Here is a 26,929-nt window from a genome sequence, read left to right on the forward strand (position 1 = left end):
GAGTCAAGCAATTTGGGTCTACTTTGAAAATGCAGAAGAGTGACTTTTTTCATAAGCCATTAATCTCTATTTTTGAATCTATGGAAGAAATCCTCCGACTCCAACTGCAAATAACGGATCTTTATAGCAGTATGTCCGAAAAAGAACCTGAAACTATTGAGAACCAGATCAAAGATTTGGACCCTCTAGGATGGTAGTGATAGCTCTTACCCATGGCTATCACTTAAAGAATAAAATGGACAAACTCCTGGACCAAGGAGTGACTGACACAATTTTTTCTTCACATAATACGTAGTTCGTCTGAGAGCGGTGACAGCCTATACAGTGCACCAGTCTTGTCGATCCTTGGAGACCCATCCGACGTTGGAACTTGGTTCTTTATTTATTTTTTTGCTTGCTGAAGTCTCCAATAAGATAAATACAAGCCACTGCTCTAATTAGTCATTCAAATTTTGGGATGTGTTTAAATTGAACCAGGGACGAACACACGGTAGCATTGTAGTGTTCTATAATGAATTGCAGTAATTCCATGAAAAAAAAAAACGATCTACTGGAAAAAATAGCATAGATTTTGCTCATACCTTCTTTATTTGTTTATTTCCGAAAAATCTTAGAACCGTGTTTTTTATTCCACCCTTAGGGTCCATCATTCAGTCCGAAAATCCAACACCAACACGCTCATTTTGAAAGTTTGAAAGATTATAATTTTTGGTGCATATGACCGATTTACGATTAATTGAGTACAAGTAAAATATATTTTGGTAAACTTTTCTGAAAAAATATTATAGTGCACATCAAAGGTATAGTTTCAGGAGAGAGCGTGAATTTCCCAAACAGACTTCAGTTTTTTTTCTTTTTTTTTCCGGAATGTTCAGACTTCAGTTTTTTTCATATTTGTTCCGGAATGTTCAGACTTTTTTTACATCAAATATCAAAATTTCAGAAACACTTATTTGTCATTCTCGGTATACCGTTTTGTTTCATATTCCGAACAGTCTCAAATTCCGAACACTTCATTTTTAAATGTAACTTTACTAAACTGTCATGTTATAAATAATTGAATGATGAAAACACAGACATTTTTTGAGGAATAGGCTTCATTTTGACATCATTTACAGGTATCACTACCGCCTATAATTTATAATATTAAACATTTGCAAAAAAGTGACATTCAAAACCAATGATAAAATGTTTGCGTTAGCAAATTCTGTAAAAACAAGCATCGTTAAGTTTTCAGTTCTTGTAGTTTTTTCAACTATTTTGTTTGTTGTTTCCATGTTAAGTGCTATAAATGATTAAAATCTATAATAAATGGATGAAATAAAATGATATTTTATGCAGAAATCTTCACTAAAATTAGTGTTCGGAATATGAATCAAGTTTCTACGCATGATTCAATTGCCGACCACTTTTTAAATGTTACTTTACTGAATTTTAATGTTATAAATAATTAAATATTAAAAACCCTGACATTCTTTGGGTTATAGACTTAATTTTAACATCATTTATAGGTATCGATACCGATATAGCGCCCTTGGTCCCGAAACCATGTAAATACAATCAATAAGTACAATAATTACAATATAATTACAATAATTACAATATAATTACAATAATTACAATATAATTACAATAATTACAAGAGCAAAATCCATATTTTTTTTGCGAGCATAACATTTTTCCAAAGAAGACTAGCTAATTGACTTTAATTTGATATATCGTTCATATGAATCGGTCCAGTAGTATGAAAGTTATACTTTTTTTAAAATGCACTTTTGCTGTTCGTAATTTGAGACAAAAAAGTTCGGAATATGAGTCAGTGACAAAAATGGTGTTCGGAATTCGAGACAAAAGTGATTAAACATATTTTTAGTTTTTCACCATGAACACGTATTTGTAAATCAACTTCCTTGTAGTCAAATGAAAAAGAAGGCTCTATTGTATCCAAAAATCAAATTAATTTCGCAAAAGAGTACCATTTTGAGTAATGAGACACTATTTAATGGTCATCAAAGCTTAAGTGTTCGAAATATGAGACAAAACGGTATATAGTTTTATTTTAAGTGTTGTTTCATTTGAAAAAAAAACCCATGCGTCTCCATAATGGCGATCTGGATATAATGAATCAATGGAGACGCGGGGTTTTTTGACGTGGGACTACGTCTCACCGAAATGTATGGGAGGAAAATGAAAACAGAACACGCAGAAAAAATGAATGATTTCGTAAGCTTATAACTCGATCATTTCTTAATAGATCGGAAAGATGTTTGCACCAATTTATAGGAAATATTTCTACGCATCTACCACAATTAATAAAATGTTATTTTTCCTGAGATAAGCAGTTGAATAACTGTAAGATGTCTAAACGTCCTAACTGCCCCGTTTTGATTGGACCGAATTACGGTTTCCCCAACATAGCCATCAAAACCAAGGTGCCTGGGGAAATTGGCATTGCAAATACCTGCGAGTTGAGAGAACTTTTGTTCCCACCGAAATGTGTTCCCAAACACAGTCATCTAATCCAAGGAACCTTACACTACATGGTGTTTGTTGAAATTATTTACTTACACAACAAATATGTTGAATTCAATTAAATTCGAAAATTGTTCATTCAATCAATACAAACAAATGATTACTAAGCCAACAGTAGTCCCACGTCAACCTTGCGGTTATATTATGGATATAACACAACCCATTTTTTTAATGAAACAATTATTCGATTATTTACCGACTCGATTATTCACTCCGAAAACATGATTTTTCGATGAAAATCAAAATCGCTTTCATTCGGAACAAGTTCAATTCCTGCGAGCGGCGTGAAATGGATGGTTCCCTGAAAAACGCAAAGGTCATAATCACAATGGGAATAAGCGCAGAGTGGAATGGCAACGGAGAATAACACAATGTTACATCACCTCACATTTCCAAAAACAGGTAAAATTTCAAACCAAAATAGCTTTATGTGTGAAAATTTCTTCAGATCTTGGTACAATAATTTTGAATAGCAATGATGATATATTTCAAAGCAAACATTATCCCGGCAAAAGTATGTCATCCGACACTCGCTAACGCTCGATCGGGCCCAACTAAAGGATCGACTCCTATGTTCCAAAACAAACGAATACAGGTTTGCCAGCGAGAGACCGCCGCTTCCGATGGCGAGTCGGCGGCCGACTCGAATTGCGTTACCTCGGCGGCTTGAGCCCGCCTCCGTTCCTTATCCTCGAGAGAGAATTAGGGGGAATCAAAACCCCGTCTTCTCTATTAGTACAAATGATTTAAATATTTTAATAACTTCCACCTTATCTCTGTGACTTCTTTCTGTTCGATCGAGCCGAAAAATGCGACGGGAAACACGTTTTAGTAAGCTTCGAAGGTAGCAACAACTTTGTTATTGTTGAGATTAAAGTTGTATCACAAATTGATAAAGGTAGACCAAGCATTCTGATTGCTGTTATGAAATTATTATCACAACGAATAAAAACAGATAACACAAAGACCCGCAACTTTCGCAACAATTCCGCAAGGCTTCAAACCTCGAGCAGTGTTTTCGTTGGTCGGAAACGCCCATCTGTGACGTTCCCTCCGTTCGTTAGCATCCAGTTCCCTGGAAATATCGTGTCCATTATCTGTGCAAACGTGCAAATGTTCGCGTGAATACGCCCACGAAGATCCGCGCTGAATTACTCGTTGTTCGATGATATCCATCCCCCACCATCGGCGGGGCAGGCTTCCGGCAGAGACATTTGATTATGCCCTTCATCCACCCGAACGAATCCGACCTAAAGGCCAACCGTAAGAAAATGCTGATTAGCGCTCATTTCCTGCGTAACAGTGGTTCATGGCACCTTCCGGGAAGAATAAAATACCTATAATGATTAAAATTAACTGCTTAACGTTGAGCCCCCGTTCTTTGGCCGGGGCGTATTCCTTCGGGTATCCTGGGGTAACGAGCCACGGAACGGAGCTTTCCATTGCAACCGCTGTGTGCTATGGTGGTTAGCAGCAGCTGGTGAATATTTGCAAGCAAGCTCCAATTCATGTAACGAGAAAAGGATTCGGAGGCAAACCCATTGCCAATTAATTTTGCGAGTGTTTAGATAACGGGGAGTTCGCCGGATTTAGGTAGTAAATGGCAAATAATTTTCTCGTTAGAGATTCGAGAGTTCGATGAACGCATTGGATGGATATTAGCCTCGTTCACACCGCGAAACAAGGATGAGAAAACCCAGATTTTCATCACAGCTCGAACTGATGGAAAACAAAAACACAACTTCATCGTCATTATTCTGTAATCTATAACAAACCCCAAAACAACATCTTCATCAATTTGTAGATAGATGTTCCGATTCGTCAACAAACACGATAAACAAGATTCGGTTCAACCCAAGACGGTAGTTATTTACCACAACGTATCAGTCCCTCCTCTCCCCTATACGGGATTGGTGAGAAGAAAAGCATCAAATTAAACAATGGAAGCTTTCAGCGAAATTAAAATCCGGTCCTTCCGTAAAAGTTTTCCGGAGACACAACATACTAGACCGTAATTCCGAAAGTGATTCTTTCTTCGTTAGCAGAAGACTTCGCCGCTTGCCTCCACCCGCTTGACTGCACACGTTAAATGAAAACAAATAACAGCCTATCCAATGCCTAGTAACAGGACAGAATCCGAAGCCAGTGAACCATTAAAGCGGACCGGCACCTCTGGACCAGCAGAAGTGCGCAAGCTATATAAGACATTCCCGGTCGTAGCAAACATAACCATTCCCCCCCTCGATATATGTATACACTCCTCATCCGGCTCGTTCTCAAAATTTGTTCCTTCTCGACTCCACGCCACATTTACCAGCATGCGTCACAGTCTCTCTGGGATATAGAGAGAGCAGAGGGCTGCTTCATATTATCCTCAAGTAGCATTATCTGTTATGCCATAAAAAAGATTGTAGCGCCATCCCAAGTTTCCATCATCCGTCTTTTTTTTTTGCTTGCTTCCTTTCCGAAGAGCGATGCAAGGAGACTGGGTTGGAGGATGAAAGCCCAACCAATTCCAATCTCGGTGAGAAAGGAAAACAGACACTGCCATATTTCTCTCTTCGAAATTATTACGGTCCACAGGTCTGCTCTTCGGACTGCCCCACTAACATGAACTTCTGTGGTCACAATATAATGTGTGTGCAAGTGTGAGTGTGTGTGTGTGTGTGTTGGCGATTAAATATTCGAATTCATAGAACGGAAAATAGCAAACAGTGGTAGGGGAGAGAAAATACCGTCCACCCCTCCCAATTTTTTTCGATTCACTTTTCACATTTGTATGCCTGGCGCTACCGTTTGGCAGATAAATATGATGTGAGATTACTGATATTTACATAAAGTTCGAGCACGAAAAAAGTGCCCAGCACTGAATTTTCTCTGAAGATGGCTAACCGTTTGTTACAGTTGCACAATGTTTCAATTGAGCTCCGGGACTCAACACAATGTCTGACTAAACGGCTACTCGAGCATATTATCACAGAGATTTTAAAATTTTAGTCCACCTAATTCGACCCCAATATCACAATCCGGAATGTTGGGATCTATTGCACGATAATGCACCAAGTCCAAAATCACTAATCGTTAGACAATTTTTTTTTCTTGTGATCACGTCCATGTCCGTATTCTCCTGATTTGGCACCCTGTGTCTATTCTGTTTTTCTACAAATTAAATCAAAATTAAGAATGGAATATTTTGACAACATTAGGGTCTTTCGAATGACTTTAATCGAGGCTTGAACTCCATTTCTCAACATAAGCTAAACAATGTAATTGAATCGCTTATCAATAGTTATAAAAAATGTATGGAGTGGATCCAACTCTTCCCAGGCACACTCCAGGACTTCCAAATAATTGTTTTTAATGGTACCACTAGTTTTGTTGATACGAATGCACCAGCTGCCTTGGTGTAAAGTATCCCAAATAAACAACAACAACAACAACTAGTTTTGTTAACCCTGACATCAAGAATCACCCACAAGTTCTCGGTGGGGTTGGTCTCCGGGTTCCAAGTTCTCCACACCTAATTATAAATCACTATTGTATCTGCTTGGAATAATCTTGGCAATCAATCGTGAGATTGCACGATTAATCATTTTTCACTCCCCGACCGTCTTCAATCGGGACTGAGAGTGAACATAACAAAACAAAGAGTGGAAAACAACATTCAATGCATGAATACTCCTTTGGAAGGATCGCACGAAACAAAATAACGAGTGAGTCAAAATAGACTGAATTTGCTTGTATGTATTATTTTATTATTCTTTGTACTCTTTTCCTTGTCAGCATTCAAGTACACATGAATCCACCTTCCCGCTCACCAATAACTTGCGTTAATATGGTCTTTTGCGATGGATTAGATCGATTCGTACTAGAAACAAAAAATGTCCTTGCAATAGTGCACAGGAAACAACTCGATTTCAACTATCTACCTATATTTTATTGCCGCGATCGAGACTCAATGATTGCTATTTGAGTGAAAAATGAATGATTTTACAGAGACACTCGCTGGCTCAAGCAAAAGTTTCCAATTTGATTCTATCACCATCTAACGTCATTCCGAGAGGCAAATGAGGGAATACAAAATTCTCTGAGAATAGATGAGCGGAATCGAGACAGTATTTTTCCGTTCTAATCGAGAATGAACTTTGCGAAGATGATAGGTGAATGTTCTCTGTCTCAAATAAAGTGAGGCATAAACGGAGAATAGAAGGGTGAGTTTTATCTATGAATGAGTGTTGTTGAACGAATTTCGATGCGATTTTGCCCATTCCTGCCGGACTCTGCTGAAGTCATTCCAGCAGTTTGATCCACCAAGATCGACAGAAACACTTGTTTTTCTTGGCAGCGGATCGTTGTCCTACTAAAATTTGAACATCTCTTCAGGGCCCGTCTCAATCAGCGAGACCTTCAGATTTTCCTGCTGGATGTTGACATTGGAATCTGCCGTCATTACTCCTTCGATTTCCACGAGGCTCCCCACTACACCCCACGAAAGCACACCCCCAGACTGTCAAATTCCCTCCTCCATGATTCACCGTTGCTTGGATGTGGCGCTCCTGAAGCTCCTCACCCGATCTACGCCACGTCACACTTAAACCCAGCACTTTTGGTTCTCTAGGCCTCTCGAATTTTTATTCGAAAAGTGATAGCTGAAGAGTTTCCTGTGTAATATACTTGAAGCCTGTCACGGTCGCCATGTGATATACATGAAGGTGCTTCTCGGAATAAGATGTTGAACACAAATCATGTTTTATTTTATTCCACTATTTTATTTTATTTTTTTTCCAAAATATATATTTTTATCAAGGCTCATATGGCGTTAGCCTCACGGGGCCGGGAGTCCAATACTTTGACAATTTTTTCTTATTATCTATGTTAGTAATATGTAACCGATTACTCGCGGTTGGCTCGAGGTTAGTATTACAAGTGTTTTCGTAATTGGGATGTTGCTGTCTCCAATGATCTGTACGTGTGCCCGACACGGGATACTTCCTATTGGGATTCAGCTGACCATTAATCAGCAACGCCCCCCTAGTCTGTACCTCATATCTAGCGTGGTGCGTCTTTCTCGACTCGAGGAATCCAGAATAGAATGGTCACTAGCCGGCGCAATCATCAGTTCGTGTAGAGTTGTCATGAGCGGTACAACCTTTGGCTCTTGTTGAATGATCAGTGGACTGCACAACCTTTGGCCCGTGTATCTGTAAAGAGTGTGTGTATGTATTGCCGCGACTAAGTAAAAGTTTATCGATCGGATAGGAGGGATATGAAACGGGGACACAACGAAGGAAACATCATTAAACGTTGACATCGGCGTTTCTGAGGAACAGGTATAGATGAAGCAGAAGATCAGGATCACGGCTACCTAAGATATCCCGGACGGGGATATCCGATTGTCTGCCTTGTGCTCTCAGTGCTCTAGAGAGCTGAGAGCGAGCAGCATGGAACCGGATACACGACCAGACAACATGCTCGATGTCGTGGTACCCATCGCCACAATCACAAAGATTGTTTGCTGCGAGCCCAATGCGATAGAGATGCGCGTTTAGGTTGTAGTGATTGGACATAAGCCGAGATATCACGCGAATGAAATCACGACCTACATTCAATCCCTTGAACCATGCACTCGTCGAGACCTTAGGGATAATCGTATGTAACCAACGACCGAACTCATCTTCACTTCACATGCGCTGCCAACATACGAGCGTGTGCTGACGAGGAATGTGAAAAAATTCGTTATAAGCAATTTGCCTTTCAAAAAGTGTGCCTTCTGAAGCACCCACCTTAGCTAGCGAGTCCGCCTTCTCATTCCCCGGAATCGAGCAATGAGAAGGAACCCATGCTAAGGTAATCTTGAATAATTTTTCGACCAAAACACTCAATAGTTGTCTTATTCTTGTTAGGAAATAAGATGAGCGTTTATCAACTTTCATTGAGCGGATTGCCTCTATTGAGCTGAGACTGTCTGAAAAAATAAAATAATGGTCGATGGGCAGTGTTTCAATGATCCCTAGAGCATAGTATATCGCACCCATTTCAGCGACATACACGGAACAAGGATCTTTGAGTTTGAAAGAGGCACTGGAATTTTCATTGAAGATGCCGATGTTTTATTGATCGTTATTGAAACGCCGTTCCGTCTCCAAGCACTATGTCAATAACTCTGCTTTTAAACTAACTGAGTTGATCATCACGTTGATAACTACTCACATACTGTCCATTACCACTGATCACTGTCACTATCATCGATTCTATCACTAACTCTAATTGAACTCTCTGGGCCGCATTCTAAGCTAGTCCTTTCATATGACCTATTCTAAAACTCTACACATTAATTTACATAACTTATGATTAACGGAGGAGGAGCCAAGTCATGTATCGATAGCGTTCGATTGGTGCGAACGAGGTCAAAGCGGAAGGTACGGGATCGAAGGGTCTTCCGATGAAAACTTATTGAAAACATATCGGTTTTTGTAGCGGGCACTTTTTTGTCACTGTTTCGACGTAGGATTACGTCCTTCGGGAACATATTGGGGGTACAAATCGAAAAACGAAAATCGATTAATTCGTTGAAATTGTCCAATTTCAAACACTTTTTTTTATTTTTTATCCCATTTATATATTTAAGGCTCATTAGCATTTCAGCTGTAACAGAGCCGAATTTTAATGGTGTACATGTCACATGGTTATCATATCTACAATTAGCACATTACACAGTTGCCGTTCGCCAGTATTCCTTCTATACCATTACATATGGTACATTCACACAGTAGCCATTTAGGCGTAAGAGTATTCTGTCTGTTCTTCCATTATCCAGTTGGACCACCGGACAGCGGAGACAGTTGATTGATCATTGTTGAGTTATTTATAGAACAGCAGCCCGATGTGTCTTGCAGAGCAGAGCAGTTGTATGAATGAATCGATCTTATTTGGACCGTGGATCGATCTCCGTCGCTGATGATTGTTGCGTGGACGAAGCTATTTTGTAACAACACAAAGATGGTCAATGAGGGTCCTGATTTTTGAACTCACGATCGATCGCTTACTTAGCGAACGCGCAACCAATGTGGCTACGGAGACCCCCTAATTTCAAACACTTATCGCTGTGTAATTTCATGGTGGATTTATGAGATTTTTGAGTCAATCCATAACAATTCATTACAATGAATAAAAAAAATCTATGAAAAGAACTATCAAACAATTGAAAATTCTCAACCATTATTCAAATTGAAATCCAACGTTCTGATTGGTCGATAGGCAAAAGCATTCTTCGACCTCACATCCAGTGCATCTGTATTCTGTAGAAAAATTATGATGTGGCACATTATTTTGCATTCCGGTGTACGCTCGGGACTCAAGCTGTCAATTCGGTCGAGCTGTCAAGTTTGTTTTGTTTGTTTTGCAATGTGAATGTGGGCTCAATCTCGCATAAGCTAGCAGCCAAACAACAGTATTACCTAATGCTGATATCACATACAACGATTTTGCTCCATTCAAAGGAAGCTTTTTTTCACCTGTTGGGTGTGAACCACTGCGTCCATTATTTTAAACTATTGTGGTATACCCCTTTTTTATACTACACTTCAAGCTTATTGATGAAGGAGTAGACTGAAAGCTATAACGAGATAGGTACCAATCAGGAGTAATCTGTTTGATAAAATATATAATCCTGATCGCCGACGCAGACCAAATTTCCATAGCTTTATCAAGGTGTTGAAGTCTGCGTTTTGTTAGAGCTCTGCAGTTACAGAGCAAATGTTCCGAGGTTTCGCTTTCGGCATTACAAAAGCGAAAAATATCATCTTGTGTTAAACCTATGTTTTTGAGATGGTATTTACTCGGACAGTGTCCTGTTACAAGATCAATGAATGTGCTGTAGTCTTTTTTATTAAGGCTCAGCAGTTGTTGAGTAGTTTTAATACCCGGCGTGATAAATTTTTTTTCTGACGATATCCACAGAAGTTTTTCTGTCAGTGAGAGAGAGGATTCCAGAACATATATGTAATCCTTGAATGATTTGAAAGCTATCTTGAGCTTTTCGGTTGCACAGAATTCCGCCCAAACTATGCACGAGCCTCCAAAATTCCTGGTTGGAAAATACTGTTCCTACTTCCGTAAATCACGCCAGTACCCCTTGAAACCATCAGGACCATCCAAACTGAACTTTTTTCATTAGTGAAGATAACCTATACATTGAAGAACTTTTCGTTATGCTATATAGCAAAACGTATTTTTTGGAATTCTTTGTCACAACATACCATGTCCCACTGTCTGTTCATGTGAGCTTTGGCAAAACTCAGACGTCTTCCGATGTGAGATGATGTGACATGAGGAGCTTTCCCCTTTGAAGCCCTCTTTAAGTGTGGATTTTTACTAAAGCTTGACGAATTGTCACTCGAGTATTATTTAAATTGAATTTTTTTTTCTTTCTTAATTGAAGAGATTTTCAGCCAAAGGCAGGTTCATCTCTAGGATTGAAATATTGCTTTATTTGCATAAGTGATTTTTAGGTATTCGAAGCTGTTCTAGCTATTTTCCGCTTATCCGGGTCAGAGAGCTTCGATTTACGTGGGGCTCTTTCCTTCTTACCGTATCCTTGAAGATTCGCCAAATAATTGAACACTATTTGATGGGATCGTCCAATCCGACGAGAAATTTCTCTGATACCAACATTTTCTTGGTGAAATGGATTTATTTGTCTTCATTCTCTCTCCGTGAGCACTTTTCCCTTCGGCATCTTTCAGATTTATTGATCAAAACAACTAAACAACGGAAGATGTAACTGGTCTTCTAGAAACTTGACACTTGAAAAATACAAAAACATTCGTTTACGCTCAGCGCTTGCACACACACATATGAAAATCATGCAGTGTATGGTAGTCCCCAACCTACACACTAGAATATAAATTGAAACATTGTTTGTTTACAATGGCACAAAGCAGCAAGATCATTACCTGGTCTTATAGAAGTTGGACAGAGCTAATGTATTGTTCTCGCGAGAACAAGAATCTACCATCTTCAACACTTTTAGGACCCCCAAAACTTTCACTGAAGAGTTGTTTCAAAAAGTTAAATGTATTCTAAAGTAGTATCCAAAGTTGTTTTTTCGAAGAGAGCTTGTTATTATAATGATGATAACGACCCACCTCATACCCCTACAAAGGTTTGAACAGGTCGATTTATCTTATAGATAGTATGTATGTTTGCATAAAATTTAAGAGACCAGCATTATAAAGCAAAATCAAAAACGAACTGACTCTGTTGCAGGCATGAATTTCTATTAATCGAATATTATAAATTGGCGAAAACTGTAAAAAAAACAATGTTTCTATCCGTATTGACATAATCATAGTCTCAACTTCAGATCCAAAGCTTTCACAAGGCCGGTCAAGAAAATTTCCAACCCGGGAAGATCCTTGACTGATTGGGAATTTAACCCAATATCTAAAAGTGTCAACTAAGAACATATTAGAGATCTGCCACTATTCAGAAATACTCGATATAACCATCTTATGATAAGATAGTTTACGACAATTCTGAATGAGCTATCCCCATTCCAGTTTCCACTTCAGACCCCATATAAAATTTCATTGTGTATCAGTATTCTACCAGTGTTCACTATTAACATAGTCCAGACCTACCAAACGCGCGCGAGGCTCAAACTTTCGTAGACAACGCTCGTTATTATTTTTTTACAATATACATTAACAACAAAGAGAAAAAGGTTTGTGTAAATTGAAGATGGTTTGGACTTGTTGGGAACTTTTCCGTGCGATCGATCAATTTTCGCGAATTCATGTATTTCTTGGAGGTAAAAGTGGTATCAAAGTGCAACATATTTCAAGCTAGATGTGAAAAACGTGTTTTCCAGTGTTGAAGTTTGTGTTTTTCGATCCTAAACTGAACATGAAAACTTGTTGCTATCGCCTCTATTGATTAGGATCGGATTTTCTGTCGCAATTCTGCGGAATGTACGGCATAGTACAATTTGTGGATTATTTCTTTGGGAATGATGCTCTCGAGTGCGTTTGAGATGTAATTTTGCTAAGAGATAAAACTACTCAGATATTACTAAGTGTGCAACTTAGTTCGTTTCGTTTTTTGCATGAAAAACACATTCATTTGAGTAATAAACTGAATTAACACATTATTCGAAATATTTGGCATCGCTAGCCACTGTTTTTGATATCCTGTTCTGAAGTAAAGCGTATTCCACTCAAAGTATTCTACAACGAATGGTTGTCAGAAGGGGCAAGGTCTGGCGGGTGAAGCAGAATTTCTCATCCACTATTTTCCAAATAGTATTTTAATCGAACGGTAACATGAGGCCGCGCGTTGTCATGATGGAATATTATCGACTCGTGTCTGGTCGCATAATCTGGACATTTTCAGCAATAGCTCGCTTTCAACGAATCAATTGATGTCTGTAAAAATATCCTTTGACCGTTTGGCCAGATTTTAACAGCACGTGGTGGAACACCCTTTTTATCCCACGAAAAAAAAAAACCGTTTAAAAAAATAGAGCATTACATTGACACCGTGGATGTTCGGCTTCGGTGTTGACGTTCCTGGTTGGCTGGACTTCACATGCAATCTGTTGCATTTCAGATTTTCTTAGTTTCGTGAATTATTCCTTTGGGCCTGTTGGAGACATAACTTTGCTAAGCGATCCCAAAAATCTACTTAGATGTTAAACAAATTCAGTGCTCGAGGTCTGTTCAAAAAGTATCGCGACTTTCGAATTTACGCGGGTTACGTATTGTTTCGACACGACAAATGAAAATAATATCGACACTGTTCGGCGAGAAGCGGTTTAAATGCGCGACAAAAGGATTAGATCTTTGCGAGATAAAATACGATAGATGCGTTTGGTTCGACAGATTTATTTCAAGTGTTCTCTATACATTTCACAATTGGTTTTATATCAACTGACCGGTGGCTATCGGCACAATTAACTTAAAGGATAATGAGAAAAAAAGGTTCGTACAATTGGACCAAGAGCTATTGGATGCTGTTACAAAGCGATTTCGAGTTCTGCTCATGCTATGGCTATTCAAATTTCGTCGTTTAGCTATTCGGACATTTGTTCACGTATTTTCTGACCCTTTTTGTTTTAGGGATTGAATTTTATGGGCTTTATATATCGGCTCGAGATTGATTTATGGCTTTTTTGTGCTATTGGGTCTACGAGTTAATACTGTTTTTTTTGTCTGAATATGAAGATTAAACACGTATATTTGATTCTAGTTTTTTGTGGCATTATGTTTGTACTCATATCTCGCGCTTATGCTGACAAGTACGGCTTTTTTGAATGTTCAGATAATTTTTGACAACTGCTTTTCTTACACATGTTTTGGTTCATCTTCGATTTTTGCCTATTGCAAAAATGGATCAAATAATCTGTATCAAATTTTGTGTGAAAAACAAAATTAAGTGCGCGAGCACATTCGGAATGTTGATTGTGACATCTAGGTACGAAGGCTACAAAGGGATTTCTCTAGAGATAGGCAATACGCATAATGTAAGCATAAGTGAGAGACATGAGTACCAACATAATGCCACAAAAAATCAAGAATCGAATATGTATACGTAACACGCGTAAATTCGAAAGTCGCGATACTTTTTGAACAGACCTCGTATACCGCAAATATAGATCGCACACAGATAAAATAATTTTCTGGGAGCGTGAATGTTCGAAATTATTTGAATCAAAATAGCAATTGTGGGCGAGACGAAGTTTTCCGGGTCAGCTAATATAAGAATATATTCACATTGACAGCTCTCAGTGTGTTCCTACGTTTCTCCGGTTATATTCTGTCGTATTTTAGACTTACGTGTGCAACATAACACAATGAAATATTGTGAGCGCTTGTTCAATACTTGTCGATTTCCATTATATACTATTGCGTATAACCGACCAACCTCATTGAAAAAAAAGCTGAACGAACCGAGAGAAAAATACTAAAATATATTCAACACAAACCTGGTGACCGAATGACTTTTAAATGACTGGGTAACTTTCCCGTCCTTTTGGAGCTTAACTTCGCGACCACCCACCGACCGCGAGCCGGGTCCCCTTCCGAAACGACCGGCGATGTAATCTTACCCAGATGCACAGAACGAGATGAAAACATCAAAAGGGACGTTCGGCAAGCGGCAGCAGTGAAATAATAACATCACCGACAGGTAAAAAGCCTTCGCCAGTGGAAAACAACAAAAGTTTTTACATCCTTTTTCCGCCTCGCTGCTCGCTATCGGGAAATGGGCATCTCTGTGTTGCTACTGTCCTATCTCGTTTTTTTTTGTGTGTGTATGGCTGATTTTGCTCTTGCCACTGCTGCTTCTGCTGGCTTGCCGGTTGACTAAACAGTCTATGACAAAAAAAGCGATATAATATCGGGCACTTTGGAGAATGTTCAAGTGAAAAAAGCATAACCAATTCGGTGCGATGCGATGGCGGAAAGCGATACGCGATGGGATGGCCATTCAGGACAAAAAGATAGGCCCGGAAACCTATCCTTGAACGGGAGCATAGCGGAAAGATTGAATTTACCCGCTTCGCAATGAAAAAGGTGCTTCCGCTGTATAGTAATTAGTACAACTTAGGGCATTTAATGAAAAGATGGAGATGCTGCTGATCTTATATATACTTATGAGACTCCTATTCTTTTCTCAACCAGATGCTTCTTGAGGTACAAGGAAATCCTGGAAATCTCAGGCACTCAACCCTAGTGGAGCCTGTGGAGAGACGCACAAACAAGGATGATTTATCCCAATCCAATCTCAAGCTATAGGAAAGAGAAAACAATCAACCGACCGCAAATGCCATAAGATTGGCTGGGATGCCACAATTAAAGGATAATCTGTATTTGTACAGATTCTTTATGACCGATCTCTGCACAGGTCACCTAAAATCCACGTGAGAATCGTCATGGGGTGCAGCACTAGTTTCCGTCAGAAACTCTAAATTCCGTCACAAGCAATATTACCCTCATATACTCTGAGGGACCATGAGAGAGAACTGAGCTGAGGAAGAGATGACTCTACTGCATTCAAAAATCTAATTATTTATGCGAAAAAGTACCATTTTGAGAAATGAGACACTATTCAATGGTCAACAAAGCTTAAGTGTTCGTAATTTGAGACAAATGATATGTTTCCTAGAACTTCAAAAGTCTGTAAAATTGAATTGCAATCGCAAAAAAGACTCTTACAAAAATGAAATGTCTGCAAGTTTACAGACACGCTTGCCAATCTGGCTACTCAACTTCGAAGTTCATGAGATAAAACATAAACAAAATACATCAATTTGATATATAAAAATATTGAAGCTCTAAATCCAGATAATCCAGATTTCTAGTGGAGGCAATCTGGCGTAGTGGTAAGATCCATACTTCTCACGCAGAGATCACGAGTTCAATTCTCACTCCCGACATTCTTCCAAAAATGGAAGTGGAAGTGACGAACCAGCCGAAGTGTGTTGAAAGTCACTATAAAAGAGAAAAAAAATCCAGATTTCTCCGTCAGTATTGAGCGTCGGCTGTGCCAGCTGTCATTATGTTGCCATATGTCATTATATTCATAAGAATATTGAGCGTGTAAGGTTCACTTGATTCTGAAACACAGAGAGCACTGCGTCATTTTTTATGCCATCTGAAGGAGACGGCGTCTGTATTTTTGCATCACACGCACACATTATTATTTTTATGCGTTACGTTTAATGCGATACGCCGAGCTGGAGAAGACTGTTAAGAGGGCTTGTAGACGGGACAAGAGAGCCTGAACCAACTCCCTAGCTGAAGAGGGGGAAACCGCCGCCGCCAATGGTGATATCCGCCTGTTGTACGACATTTCTCGCCGCGCTTAATGATGTTAGGATAGATACGAAGATGCCGCTAAATGACAGAACTGGTCAGTTACTGACAGACCCTACAGACCAGCTTAAACGATGGCCTGAACACTTTGAGTAACTCTCAACTAACCAAGACAACCAGCAGCGCTTAGCACCTGTAGTTCGTCGCATTAATCGCGTAAACTCCGATGCGCCATCGCTGTCCGGTGGAATGGATGCACGGCATTTTGGATGAGGTACTAGTTGAAGCTATTGACAGGGGACCAAACAGAGGATTGCCTAGGAATCCTCTAAGAATGGAGCACTTAACGACCTGGATTAAGCCGACAACATTATTTTGCTCTCCCGACGTCGAAGTGATATGCAGAGCAAGCTAGACGACCTCTCCGAGAGCTTTCAAGCAGCAGGTCTCGCAGTAAATGTCGCCAAAACTAAATCCATGGTAGTGAACACTGATAATACCTCTAGCTTCACAGTAGCGGGACAAAGAATTGAACATGTGGAAACGTTCCAATATCTTGGGAGCCAAACAACGCCGGATGGTGGTACCAAGACCGATATAGCCACACGGATCAAAAATGCCAGGACTGCCTTTACAGGTCTACGAAATACCTGACGCTCAAACCAGATCACTCTACATACAAAAATCCGAATCTTTGATTCCAACGTTAAATCCGTACTGCTGTACGCCTGCGAAACGTGGTGCGTCTCGCCGGAGACAACTCCAGGTTTTCGTTAATCGTTGCCTGCGATATATAATTCGAGCATGATGGCCTCACAACTGGATATCCAATGAACTACATTGTCGATGTCATCAGCGCCCAGAAATTCGCGAACGTAAGTGGAAGTGGATCGGACACACCTTGAGGAGAGGAGCAAACGAGATCTGCAGAGAGGCCCTTCGACTGGAATCCACAAGGACAGCACAGAAGAGGCAGACCCAGAGGCTCGTAGCGGCGTAGCCTTACCAATGACATCCAAACTGTTGATGCCAATCTTATCTGGCGGAAAATGAAATCCATGGCAGATGACCGTCGACAGTGGAGACTTCTGATATCGTCCCTTTGTTTTGCCCAACATTTTGTCTTAGTTTTACAGTGACTCGTTGGGCACAAAGATGCCATTGTGTTCCTCGGCGCTTTTCAGGACAGAAGATCCAACAATAGACTTGGTTCTATAGAAGGTCCCAGTAGCTCATGAGCTATTGATTCAGAGACGAGAGACGTCTAAGCGATTCGGAACTACCCGATCCTATTATCTAGCCCCAATTGAAGACATTGCACCACCATCTCGAGTCAAGAGAATTAGACTACCTGCAAATTATTGGATGCACGGGAAGGAAACCGCAAGGACCATGCGAAGAAGTGTTCAGATCGTATCACTTACGACGTCGACACCATAACAACAACAACAATACTGAATCGTCGCCGTGAGACCCAAAAATCTTTTAGACAAAACCGCAAGTAGTAGTATGTGACGTCACATTCAGGTTTAAAGGAAGAAAACTTATATAGCATATTCAGATTATTCCAAATTGAGAGAGTACACTCTGTTGATTGTTTATATAATTAGAATAGTTTAAAACTCTTCACGGTGTTCTGAAATCACTTCGTTTTACTATTCCTGCTTTCTCCGAACACGAAAGGTGTCTTCATGCCTCCCTCAATGCGAGGTTAGATCTAAAACAGTTGACCCTGTGGCAGTGTGAACCTCGTTGTTTTGGTTCATGATTATTCCCGAATCATAAGTTAATTACAGCTAACAACATAACATTGATAAGTGTGAGTGTTAATGTACATTGTTCTTGTTTTCGATCCTGCAGATCCTAGTTTCCACTGAGCAGTAGGCAGAGGGTTGTAGCATGTTGAAGCGAAGACTTCTTGCAAGTGCGCGAAAACTCAAGATCGGTCGTAAATACAAGATGAAGGCATACATCGAAGCTGGTATCGCAATAGCTCATAGAAAAGAGAATCAACATTTTGGGGTGGTCAGCACAGTCTTCTGTTCCCGGCCCAATAAAACATATGTGATCTATTTTTAAAATTAAACTTCAAAAACATAATCTAAAAAGCAATAAGTAATCACGACAAGTCAAAACATTGTAACTGAGTGGGTTGAATCAAACCAGAATCGACTGCTAAGCTGGCTGAATGTAGGTCCCGTCGATGTCAAGCTGTCATTGAATCTAAAGTTAATAAAATTGTTAATTGATTTATTAACAACTAGCTGACCCGGCAAACTTCGTCCCGCCCAAAATTTATATGTATGGGAGCCCCCCTTTAGAGAGGGGGAGGAGTGTCGAACTACCATAGAAACGTTTATCGATCCCTAAAACCTCCATATGCTAAATTTGGTTCCGTTTGCTTGATTAGTTCTCGAGTTAAGCAGAAATGTGTGTTTCATTTCTATTACAGCAACCCCTCGCCCCACTTAGAGAGGTGGGAGGAGTGTTGAAACAGCTTAGAAATGTTTCTTGCCCTTTAAAACCTCCACATGTCAAATCTGGTTCCGTTTGCTTGATTAGTTCTTGAATTATGCAGAATTGTATGCTTCATTTGTATGGTTCCTCAGAGAGAGGAGAGGAGCGTCTATTCACCATAGAAACGTTTCGTGTCCCCTAAAACCATCGCATGCTGAATTTGGATCCATTTGCTTGATTAGTTTTCGAGCTATGTAGAAATTTGTCTTTCATTTATATGGCAGCTCCTCCTTAGAGTGGAGGAGGAGTATCTAAACATAGAAACATTTATTGTACCCTAAAACGTCCATATGCCTAATTTGTTTTCATTTGCTTGATTAATTCTCGAGTAATCGAGAAAATTGTGTTTCATTTGTATGGCAGACCAACCTTAGAGAGGGAGGGGGGAGTGTTGAACCACCGTAAAATCATTGAACCCTGAAACCTCTACAGCGAAATTCATTTGCTTGATTAATAAAATTTCTATACTTATCTTGAAAATGCAGAAAAGCTGTGTATTGTGAAAAGCAGATATAAATGCTGTTTTAAAAAAAATTAATGTGTCCACGTGAACATTATACATACCCCCTCCACTCTCGTGGATATTTTCGTAGCCACCCATAATGTTGTCCACGTGGTATGTGGACACCCCCTAACAGATGGATAGTTTAAGGGATTGTCCACATACCACGTGGACAGAAAAAGCATGATTTCAGACACCCCCTCCCCCTCCGTGGGCAAGCGTGGACATTCCTTATACCCCTCCTCCTGTTGTCCACGTGGACATTCCTCCGGTTTTGAGGAAAAAATCAAGAAATTCTATTTTTTCGCTCACTTCAAGTTTATTTCTATTTTCTATCCCATATGTTTATTGATAAAAATTATAGCTTTACCAATGGTAACGATATGTCTTGAAATCTTCGATTTTTTTTCAACATTGTCCGGGAGCTCATTATTTTCTTCCGAATTCCATTTACGTTATCTCCATATACATTTTAAAATATCGATTGTGAGCTTATTCTCGAGTAGTTTTATTAAAGCTGGCAGGCTGTTTGAGTTTTCAAAAAATCGGACAATGAAATCAAGCACTTCGTTTGAAAACAGAATTTTCTCGTCTAAACATCAATGTCTTTCGCTTTTACAGGTTCGGTAGTGCCTGATGGCTATAATGAACCTAGTAAAAACAAAACATCTGCAGTATCATCGTGATCGATGATACCGTTGACATACAACCCTCAATTGTTAAATCATACTAAATATTGTCCTGAAAAATTCGTGCCGATTCTAAGGACATACATCTTTTCGATCATAGATGCACCTTTTTTTCCTGAATATTTCAGCATCCTTCATGCAACTTGAGAATTCCATCCTCTCAGAACTCATTCACTTGCTGAGATGTTTTTTAAATCAACATTCTTGTAAATGGTTTGCCCTTTATAATTCGCTACAAATATATATTTTCGTCGCGTTTATGAAACGAATCGCAGTCCCTTCAAGTGTTTTTCGGTAAAATAAAATCTTATTCCGGAATCCGCATAAACGCATAAACCTATAAAAAATCATAATTTCGTAACTTTACTATTTTAAAAAAATCAAGAAACTTTAAAAAAAATGTTTTAAACAGCATTTTTTCTTCAAATTTCCGCCATTTTATCAAAAAACACGTTTTTGACTTGTCCGAGGTTCATAGTGGCATCTTTACTGATTTAAAATCTGTTCGATTTGTTTGTTTCAGAGAACCGGAAGTGCTGGAATCTTGTACGCCATGGCACAACTTTTTTTTTTAACCCCCTCACTTGATCAGCTTCTAATTATGGATATTTTTTTCCGTTCAATTTTTGTTTTATTGTTGAAAGAAAAATAAACAAAAAGTGAAATAATGGATGGTAAAAATATTCTTTGTTTTACTTTTTCGGAGCTCGAACAAACGTCCAAAATTCGTGTCTCTATCCCCCTTAATCTGATCGAGTCAAATCCTATCGGATTGTACAAATTTTGCAACCTTGAAATGCAGAATGCAAAAGTTTATTTCGTTCGGATTGCGATATGTCAAATCCGATCGGGTTCCGTAATAAGGATTAATATGTAGTCCATGCATTGTTTCATGTTTGTATGTTACATGCATGTTTTTCGTGATGTTTCGTTTCTGTGATTTCGGTGATTTTCGACATCTGTAGTGAATCTACTAATTCATGTGCATGAAAGATTAATCTTTTCTTTTAATTAATCAGCAGTAGCAGCATGAACTTTCCAGATAACTCAAAAGAAGCGTATTACAAAAATTACCAGACATCAATGAAGAACAACATCATTGCAAGAAATATATCTCCAGAGATACGGCCCGTACAAACCAAACAGTTTTGTCATCAAGAGCAAAAGCTGAATTCAACCCGCACTTAAGTCGTGATTTTTAATACTACAAAAAATCCAACATTTTTTGTGTTATTGGGTGTCTTTATCCTGGCGGATTTAATGGCCATGTTCATGTGCGTTACCTTCAGGATATACGTTTCAGTCATATGAAAGAATATGGATGTTTGACCGAGCAGCACTCTCAGGCAGTTCAGTATTTTTATTGATGGATACTGAGTACTCAGGGCGGACGTGAAGTTCAAAAAATCGTGTAAATACAAAACAGATCTCATTCAATTTTGACTTCTAACTTGAATGTTTTACTTTATAAAATATTTAACGTGTCCACGTGGACATTATCAACACCCCCTCCCCCCTCACCGTGGACAAGCTGTCCCCCCTAAAGTTGTCCACGTGTTATGTGGATAGCCCCTAACGATTTCTGTATTGGTAAAACATAGTTTTTATGCTGTAACATGTTTTTTCATCTTTGCCCTCATTGTTAGTCCTTTATTGCGTTACCCGCGATTTTCGTCATTCGCGGTGAGCTTGCCCAACTACCCCGCGGATAATCGGGGTTCTACTGTACTGCCATTTTTAGAACACTGACTTCTTGGAACATGTGGTAATGTTGATGAATAATAAATTGAAATCGTGAAACAAATACCATACACTTGTTCAATTGGAACTTTCTTCAAAATACACCACGGAGAAAATTCTAATTTTCGATTTTCATTTCAATTTTCAAATAATAGCTGCTATTGTTTTGAACATAATTGTGTATGAAAACAAAATATGAAGAGCCTAGTAGATCTGGACGATCATAATGAGCGGCAGGTGGCCCAAAAATAAGCACAATGACGGAGAGCTTCGGGGTACTGATGATAACTGAAAGCAACAGTTGATCAGAGATGCGAAAGCTATGCTTCCAATTGAATGTCTTGTAGAATTGATTGCTGTTCATGACGGAAGAACGAACACAAACGCAAAACACAACTTGACAGTCTCTCAAGCCAAGCTTTGTTTTATCTGAAAAGTAAAAATAAAATCATCTTTCATGTGTTTGTAGATTATGGTACAAACTGAAACTATTTCAATGGTATCCTAAACTCCACACTCAGCTTTGATTGAATATTGATTATTGATTAGATTATTTTCACTCATTTTCGCAAGCATTCAACTGGAGAGCGAACTTCTAAGTTTCACTCAAATCGGTGCTGAATAGGACCATAAAACAAACCATCGCACGAAAGAAAACAATTCAACAACGGGATAGTAATAACAAATATTTTTTTCTATAAATGACCGAGAGTGAAACAACACAATCAAAATGTGTATTACGGAACATCCTATTCGAAGTTTTCCGCTCTGCTCTCCCGCTTCAATCAAAATAACCTAAATACAGTATTTATACCCATCCCCACCCGAAACGCTCGCAATATCAGTTCCATCTATTCTGAATTTATTAAAAATTCCAATTTTTGTCTTCCCTGCTGCCGAAAAGGAATGGTGAAACACACGGCTGCCCCCTGGCAAGGAACAATTACCCACACCACTTCGCTGAAAGTCCTGTCATTTCGATACGCTCCGGCTGAAATAATCGCTCTCCTTCTCTTTCTCACCAGGAAAATCTCCTTCTCATGGATTCATGGTTCACCATTGGCGAATGTTTCACTCTCCAAACAGCCTCCGAGCAGGGCAAATAGCTGAATCCCTAGCCTATGGTAAACAATGCCACCAGCAATTGCACTTCTCGCCGATAAAACCACCATCAATCATCCGATGGAGCAGAGAAAATGTCCGGAAGTTGGTCGAAAGGCGGAACAAACGGGTTGCTTCCCAACTCCCAGCCTCTCCCCTATGCAAACCTTCGCCACTGATCCAGGAAAATCAAACTAAAGCACGTACAGCAAACCGAGATTCATTTTCCCTTGCAAACGCTGTCACCATTAATCGCGACCGGTCAGAGGAAGACCCTCATCTCCAAACAATTGTTAACATGGGATACCCGCAAGCTTGTATACCCATGCTAAGTTTAATTGATAAGACAACGTTAATAGATTGCCCCCCAAATGCATGGCCAAAGTGCGAGAAATGAACATGTATCTGTGTGGGTACGAATACAGATGCTTACGGGTAGTGAAGGAAACTGTAAGCAGATGAGATCTCCCCACGTACGGCGGCTCGGGTAGGCTGATGAGAGTCCTCGAGAAGTTATTGAACCACGGTTATTGAAAAACAATATGCAGACAACGGACAACCGAGAAGGCTCATCCCTTGAGGGGCTGCTATTGTAATAGGCCCCATCTTCTCCAACAGATAAAGGTTAACGAATCGAGGTCAAGGTAGCACGAAGCACATTTTACCACACGGCTTTTCGCAGTATTATTTATTTGTATACAAAATGAAAGTGAGCGCTACATCTGACAGCCAGCAAAAGCTGTCATCAAGGATAACACTAAAGTGCCATTTTTACACTTACACTAATTGATCACGTATTTCCCGTGCCAACAGCTGGTGATTAATGCTCCAATTATGCTGGTGACTCTCCTACTGGCTATGTTCATTACCACTCACTAGGCTGAAACTATCAATATGTACGTATACTCCATGGGGATTCACTTTGGTTGTTCAACTTTTTTGCTCTCGCTCTCTTACATCAGTGGAAAATTTTCCTCGGTACACTCGGACCGTTTTTTCACTGCTCTGACACAAGCACACCTTTTCGTTGCACAAACCGACCAATTCATGCGAACACAATTATGTTCAATTCTCCTAAACCCAAATGCATAGATTCTCGCATCTGAAGCTGAATAACAAAAAAAAACACTAGCTAATTTTCTTATCCCACATCCACTGAACACTCACTAGGGCAAATCTCTCCGCGTCATGGGTTACACAGATATGCATATCTCCCAACAAATCCGCTGAAATCCATTACGGTTTCAATGTTTTTCTAGCAGCATCACGTACCACCGTTTCCTATCGTTCTGGACCTGCTACAGCAAATCCGTACCATCCAGCCGTCCGGTGCTATGGGTATGTATGCTATATGCAGAAGATTCAACACTGCTCTGCACGTGGCAATCCGGGAAGGTTCTCGGATGGAGACGCGACAACCACACGCGGGTGAACAGGGTAATCCAGGAAAGAATCCCCAAAAAAACGCACTCGTTTCGCGCTGCACGGGTATCGCACACAGGAGTTCTGAACCAAGTCTCGGCTGGGACTAATCGAGGAATGGTTCGCTCTCAGCAGTGACAGCCGTTGTCCTCTGATTGTCGTACATCAAGCACAAATTTTTTCCCCCGAAATGAAATCTCGCGCTCTCGAGATGGAGCAGCATCCTCCCATATCCCATCGCACTGGCTCTTCTATCTCTCTTTCTCCCGCGCGAGTACAGGGGATGAAAAGCTTCAAGCAGCCCAGTATGATGGCAACCCCAGCATCCCCAGCATCCCCGTGAATGATTGAGAAAATGAGTAACTGGGAGCGAATTTTTCAGGCGAATTCGGGGCGCGTCACGCACGCGCTCCGTCAATCCCAGGAAGACCAAGATCTATGGGACCGTGAGTCGTGAGACTTCACCGTTTCGCATCTCATCGGTCATGTTGTTTTGCTTGTACTCTCACATAAACATGAGGATTTATCCACCGAACATATGATAACACTCACGCTTTCCCCTTGCGTGAATCTCTCTTCCTGGCCTAGTCCCTGGATAGTCCCTCTCTCTTCCATTCGGGATTGTTTTAATATTTCATTCATCGATAGCGACCATGATTTCTCCCGGGACATATTAGTGAGCTGTAATTTGATGAAAAGTCAGAAGAAAGTCAATTACAGAATTCGCGAAAACAAATTGCCCTCCGTTGTTCATTGACCCCGTGGATGATTGTACGGAAAGTTGGCTAAGCTGACGTGACTTTCGTAGTTGAAATACAAAACGGTCTTGTTGGCGAGGGAATCATTGTATGATGCAATAGAATCTCGTTCGAATTAGCTAATGAAAATTTAATTTCATTCATTTGGAACATATCATCGCCAAGCTTTGGAAAGAGCATATTTGAGAAAATTTAACATTGTGACTAAAAAATCTTAACTTTCACGCAAATCGCTGTTTTTTCATGGAAATGCGACTTCATTTTGAGCAATAATGCGGGTAATGTCGAAGACATATCTGGAGAGACGTAGGACTAAATAGTTAATTATGTAGCTTCTTATTCACATGTCAGTGATGTAATGTAAGCAAAATATATGCCTACACTGAGCGGCGCAAACCATTCTAATAGAATTTTCTAATTAACTCTCAGCCTCAGCATTAATATGTACTGTTGATTGCTCGATGTCTAGAGCTACACTGAAACTCTGAACTCATTGCATGTCCAAGTAGTTTCCCAGTATCTCCTAGCAAAACTTCCCAAAAACATTCCCAATGGAATTATTCACAAAACTACTACCTTCCGCTGAACGGCAGCAGAAAATCCGATGTCTATTTTGTTGTGTTGGTGACAGCTACAGTGATAGGCATAAAAAAGCTCACCTTGCACATTTAAAAACTTTTCTCAACTGCATAAAATTGTATTCTTATTCTTATCTTACCGATAGAACACAGATTGTGCGCTTCAGGGAAAAAAACCTCTAGTCCAGTGAATGTCGCATCCGGAGTTCCACAGGGATCTCATTTAGGCCCCCTACTATTCTTATTGTTTGTAAATTGTGTATCGATTGTACTAACCAATCTCAACGTTCTAATTTATGCTGATGATATGAAATTGGACATGGAAGTTGTGTGGCATATAATCAGAAATGTCTGTAGGAATGTCCACTGAACTCAAGTCGACATACATATATGTTAAATTTGGAGGGGTTTCAATCATTTCAATCCTCGTAATCGTTGACCACAGGTCTAGGTATCTTTCTGTCAGACCGGTCAAATCCATTAGCCGACACGGTTCGCTCCTACGCAGTATACAGTCATCCAGGAAAGGAACGGTAGTCTTACCCTCAATGACGGTGAAGATCAAGTACCAAAACGACACGTATCATGTAAAAGATTTCCTCTTGGCGTAACAATGGAGAAACTGTCGTTCCTACCCAGCAATCCCATCAGTCTTCGCCAGAATTAATTGAGACAGCTGAAACTGAACCATTGCAAAATTGGAAGCCTCTCATCTGCGTGACATAGATGATAAAACCACAATGTAATTAATGCAATTTGCTGAAACGAAAAATAAAGAGTTGAAGTAAATAAGCATTTCTTTCGTAAATAATTCCAATGTTTCCAATCTCGAGATAACTGCTTACTTTCCACTGTTTAACGAAAATTACTGCTAAAAAAAGTGTATAATTTCATCTTAGTCGAGTTGTTTTTGTTTCGATTATTGGAAGTGACAGTTCAGCGCAGTGTGAAGTATTTGATACCCAGGGCAAGTGTTGCCAAATACCATTAGAGAAAACACACGCATGGAAAAAAGACCCATCTCAGTTTGATAGGTTTTGATGACTCATGTACGCTAGCTATTTTGACGAACATCTCCGATGTGTAAGTTTCGTATAAGAAACAGAATTATATGCATTTTAGGAATAATCAAAAAATCTTTTAAAATCAAAGAGATTGGATCACCTTTTTATTGTGAGGAAGGGAGATGTGTGGGCTGAATATGGAACAGTGTAGCATGGACTGACTTGAGGCGAAATAGGGCTAGGGAGTTCGATTAGTGCGTGTGTGTAATCTC

General features: G+C 39.7%; 1 protein-coding gene across 3 annotated transcripts in view; it reads right to left on the reverse strand.

Annotated features, from left to right (window-relative positions):
- The window catches only part of LOC129764343 (muscarinic acetylcholine receptor DM1), a 278,814-nt gene extending 252,262 nt beyond the window's left edge, over positions 1-26,552 (reverse strand). For 2 of the 3 annotated variants that reach the window (XM_055763324.1, XM_055763321.1), the window contains exon 1: positions 23,677-24,408. The gene's annotated coding sequence lies outside the window, so the exon portion shown is untranslated. Of the gene's footprint in view, positions 1-23,676; positions 24,409-26,196; positions 26,413-26,498 lie in introns of those variants that run through there. The other variant, XM_055763322.1, reaches the window with a different exon arrangement.
- Positions 26,553-26,929: the final 377 nt, after the last annotated feature.

The sequence above is a fragment of the Toxorhynchites rutilus genome, chromosome 2, assembly GCF_029784135.1.
Source record: "Toxorhynchites rutilus septentrionalis strain SRP chromosome 2, ASM2978413v1, whole genome shotgun sequence".
NCBI lineage: Eukaryota > Metazoa > Arthropoda > Insecta > Diptera > Culicidae > Toxorhynchites > Toxorhynchites rutilus.